Source organism: Rhinopithecus bieti, unplaced genomic scaffold (genome assembly GCF_001698545.2).
Source record: "Rhinopithecus bieti isolate Rb0 unplaced genomic scaffold, ASM169854v2 scaffold_9899, whole genome shotgun sequence".
Taxonomy (NCBI): Eukaryota; Metazoa; Chordata; class Mammalia; order Primates; family Cercopithecidae; genus Rhinopithecus; species Rhinopithecus bieti.
The window spans coordinates 1328057-1333193 of NW_016806979.1; positions in this window are offsets into that span (position 1 = coordinate 1328057).

Below are 5137 nucleotides of genomic sequence, written 5' to 3' on the forward strand. Positions count from 1 at the left end.
CCCATCTCTACTAAAATACAAAACTAGCCGGGCGAGGTGGCGGCACCTGTAGTCCCAGCTACTCAGGAGGCTGAGGCAGGAGAATGGCGTGAACCCGGGAGGCGGAGCTTGCAGTGAGCCGAGATCCGGCCACTGCACTCCAGCCCAGGCGGCAGAGCGAGACTCTGTCTCAAAAAAAAAAGTATTAGTTTGACATGATAGCCGGGCACGGTGGCTCACACCTGTAATCCTAACACCTTGGGCGGCCAAGGTGGGCAGATAGCTTGAGGCCAGAAGATTGAGAGAGACCAGCCTGAGCAACATAGTGAAACCCCATCTTGACTAAAAATGCAGAAATTAACCTGGCGTGTTGGCGCCTGCCTGTAATCCCAGCTACTTGGGAGGCTGAGGCAGGAAAATCACTTCAGCCCAGAAGGTAGAGGTTGCAGTGAGCTAAAATCACACCACTGCACTCCAGCCTGGGTGACAGATTGAGACTCCATCTAAAAAAAATAAAGTTTTACATGACACAGGAGCCTTCATCTATAAAGACCCAGGAAAACCTTTATTTATTTTTGAGATCGAGGTTCGCTCTGTCATCCAGGCTGGAGTGTAGTGGCACAATCTTGGCTCACTGTAACGTCCGCCTCCCAGGTTCAAGCGATTCTCCTGCCTCAGCCTCCCGAGTAGCTGGGATTACATGTGTGTGGCACTACGCCCGGCTAATTTTAGTATTTTTAGTAGAGACAGGGTTTCACCATGTTGGCCAGGCTGGTCACGAACCCTTGACCTCAAGTGATCCGCCTGCCTGGGCCTCCCAAAGTGCTGAGATGATAGGCGTGAGCCACTGTGCCTGGCATGAAAATCTTTATTTTTATATTTAGGTTTGACGAGTGAACAGGCATGCAGAAATGTGATTCAACACACAGGATCTGGCCTAACATCCGTTTAACTGGGGAAAGCCAGCAAGGCCGCTCTGTACAATCCCCTTCCCCTGGGGATGGGGCAGGACCCCTCGGGAATGAGGATCTTCCAGGGAGAAGGGAGAGAGGGACCTTGCTAGGTTTTATGGCTGGCTTTGGGGGAGAGGAGTTCTAGTTTCTATGACCTGCCGTGGGGAAAAGAATTGTTTCTGGGACTCACTTTAGGGGAGAAAAATGGGCAGGAACCAGGAGGGAAAGACAAAGACCTGGCTTCTGAGGCCTTCCAGTCTCCTCTGGGTCAGAGTAGTCTGCATGCCAAGGTGCCATACTTTGGGGTTTAATGAACCCTAACAGCAGGTCCTTGGCAGATGTCACAGGCCACTTGTGACCCCAGTAATTGCCTTTCAGTCCCCCAATTTCAGAGGACTTTAGCAAAGTCTGGTTGAAATGGCCAAGTGTGGGCCGGGCGCGGTGGCTCAAGCCTGTAATCCCAGCACTTTGGGAGGCCGAGGCGGGTGGATCACGAGGTCAGCAGATCGAGACCATCCTGGCTAACACGGTGAAACCCCATCTCTACTAAACATACAAAAAATTAGCTGGGCGTGGTGGTGGGCACCTGTGGTCCCAGCTACTCAGGAGGCTGAGGCAGGAGAAGAATGTAAAACCCGGAGGCAGAGCTTGCAGTGAGCTGAGATTGCACCACTGCACTCCAGCCTGGGCGACAGAGTGGGACTCCATCTCAAAAAAAAAAAAGGAAAAGAAGGCCGGGCGCGGTGGCTCACGCCTGTAATCCCAGCACTTTGGGAGGCGGAGACGGGTGGATCACAAGGTCAGGAGATCAAGACCATCCTGGCTAACACGGTGAAACCCTGTCTCTGCTAAAAATACAAAAAATTAGCCAGGTGTGGTGGTGGGTGCCTAAAGTCCAGCAACTCGGGAGGCTGAGCTTGCAGTGAACCAAGATCACGCCACTGCACTCAAGCATGGGCGACAGAGTGAGACTCCGTCTCAATAAAAAGAAAAAAAAGAAAAAGAAATGGCCAAGTGTTAGAAGAACCTCTTCAAAGCTGAAATTCATTGAGTTCTTCAGCTGAGGGCATAAGAATCCCGGATGTAAGGTTAGCAAGAGTTAGGAGTTCTGGAGTCTTCCCTGCAGGCCCAGGCTCTTGACCATGAACAGCCAGAAGCTCCCAGTATCTGCTCCTCCTGTGGCTCAGCAGGGATGTGTGTCAGAGCAGCATGTTCAGAATGAAACCGGTGCACTTAAGCCTCGAGGACCTTTTGAAGTCGTGTGGCCCACGTGGCCTCGTGGGAACACAGATGCTCCAGCACCCGATGTGTTCAGGACTAGGTGGGGGAACCTTCAACCCTGGAAACATCCCCCTGCTGTGTAGACCAGCCTGCCCCGTGGCCAAGGGCAGTGAGAACCCTGGCCACCCCTTGGGTTGCACGACTGTCTGTGCTAGAATTTTACCCTTCCTGGGCAGAAAAGCTCAACATTTGGCTCAGGACATAACTGGGAAGAAATATCCACCAAGGGGCCGGGCCCGGTGGCTCATGCCTGTAATACCAGCACTTCAGGAGGCCGAGGCGGGTGGATCACGAGGTCAGGCGATCGAGACCTGGCTAATATGGTGAAACCCCGTATCTACTAAAAATACAAAAGAATTAGCTGGACAAAAGAATGGTGGTGGGCGCCTGTAGTCCCAGCTACTCGGGAGGCTGAGGGAGCAGAATGGCATGAACCCAGGAGGCGGAGCTTGCAGTGAGCCGAGATAGAGCCACTGCACTCCAGCCTGGGTGACAGAGCAAGACTCAGTTGCTTAAAAAAAAAAAAAAAAAAAAAAAAATTGAAAAGAAATACCCACCATGATTTTTGCTGTGAGGCATGAAAATATAAGGTGGCAGCCTGAGGTGCTTGTGGCCACCCAGCTGGAGGCGGGTGGGCTGCGCTTCCCAGCTTGCTTGGAGGAACGTTCTGTTAGTTGGGAAGGAGTGCCTTTTCTGAAGAAATCCTTGGTGCTGGACATGCTGATCCTGAATGAGTCCTAAGGGTACAGATTTCCAAGACCCGAGAAGACCACAAGCCTATGTTTCCAGCCAGCGCTGGTGGTAGCTGGGTTCCAGGCAGGTGGAGCCAACGTGGTCTGGAACTGGCAGCCACACTCTGGCACCTCCTCAGGTGGTTTTCAAGGGTGGGTTCCAGCCAGGGAGCCCTACGCAGGCGTGGCATGACGCCATGGGAGGACAGTCTCGGGATGGGTGGATAAGGACCCTCCTTGTCTGCTCCTGACAGGCCGGGTGCTGCAGGCCACTTTGAATGACCCACGTTCCCAAAACCATCAGGTCCCCACTTTGCTGGCACACGGTGTCAATTGGGGTGTCCTGTGGGGTGGATGAGGGGTGCTGGGGACTCCCCTGGCCTTGTCACCCAGACCCCTACCGGACTTTAGGGTCCCTGCGCTCAGCGGCTGTTCTGGGCCCAGGCACACTGGACCACCCGTCAGTGCACATGCCGGAGCCCATTTCACTCCTGAGTCTGGGAAAACTGATGCTGCTGAGGACCCCACTGTTGTGAGTCATCTCTGCCTGTGGGCTCTTCTCAGCGCAGATGTAGCACCTGGATATGAATTTTCTTTTCTTTTTTTTTTTTTTTGAGGCGGAGTCTCGCTCTGTCGCCTGGACTGGAGTGCAGTGGCCAGATCTCAGCTCACTGCAAGCTCCGCCTCCCGGGTTTACGCCATTCTCCTGCCTCAGCCTCCCGAGTAGCTGGGACTACAGGCGCCCGCCATCTCGCCCGGCTAGTTTTGTATTTTAGTAGAGACGGGGTTTCACCGTGTTAGCCAGGATGGTCTCGATCTCCTGACCTCGTGATCCGCCCGTCTCGGCCTCCCAAAGTGCTGGGATTACAGGCTTGAGCCACCGCGCCCGGCCATGAATTTTCTGTTTTGGAGATGGGGGTCTTGCTCTGTTACAGCCCAGGCTGGAGTGCAGAGGCACAATCACAGCTCACAGGCCCATACGGTGCAGCGGCCAGGCAGAGGCACTCCTCCCTTCCCAGACGGTGGGGCAGCCTTGACCTCTCGGGTTTGAGTGATCCTCCCATTTCTACCTCACGAGTAGCTGGGACCACAGGCACGGTGCCACTACAGCTGGCCTGAATTGTCTTTAACGGTTTGGAGTGCCCATGAAACTAAATGCTAATTAAACGATAGCTGTGGGGAAGAGAGATCAGACTGTTACTGTGTCTATGCAGAAAGAAGTAGACATAAGAAACTCCATTTTGTTCTGTACTAAGAGAAATTCTTCTGCCTTCAGATGCCGTTAATCTGTAACCCTAACCCCAACCCTGTGCTTGCAGAGACACATGCTGTGTTGACTCAAGGTTTAATGGATTTAGGGCTGTGCAGGACGTGGTGGTTTATTTTTGTTTTTTTGTTTTTTTTTGGTGAGACGGAGTTTCGCTGTCGCCCAGGCTGGAGTGCAGTGGCCGGATCTCAGCTCACTGCAAGCTCCGCCTCCCGGGTTCCCGCCATTCTCCTGCCTCAGCCTCCCGAGTAACTGGGACTACAGACGCCCACCACCTCGCCCGTCTAGTTTATTGTATTTTTTAGTAGAGATGGGGTTTCACCGTGTTAGCCAGGATGGTCTCGATCTCCTGACCTCGTGATCCGCCTGCCTCGGCCTCCCAAAGTGCTGGGATTACAGGGTTGAGCCACCGCGCCTGGCCGTGCTTCGTTAAAAAAGTGCTTGAAGGCAGTATGCTTGCTGAAAGTCATTGCCATTCTCTAAACTCAGTACCCGGAGACACAATGCACTGCGGAAGGAAGGCCGCAGGGACCTCTGCCCAGGAAAGCCGGGTATTGTCCAAGGTTTCTCCCCATGTGATAGCCTGAGATACGGCCTCGTGGGAAGGGACAGACCTGACTGTCCCCCAGCCTGACACCCATAAAGGGTCTGTGCTGAGGAGGATTCGTGAAAGAGGAAGGCATCTGTCTCCTGCTCGTCCCTGGGAATGGAATGTCTTGGTGTAAAACCGGATTGTATGTTCTATTTACTGAGATAGGAGAAAACCGCCTTAGGGCTGGAGTGAGACATGCTAGCGGCAATACTGCTCTTCAATGCACCAAGATGTTTGTGTAGGGAGACGTTTGTGTACGTGCACATCAAAGCACAGCACCTTTCCTTCAACTTATTTCTGACACAGAGATCTTTGCTCACGTTTTCCTGCCACA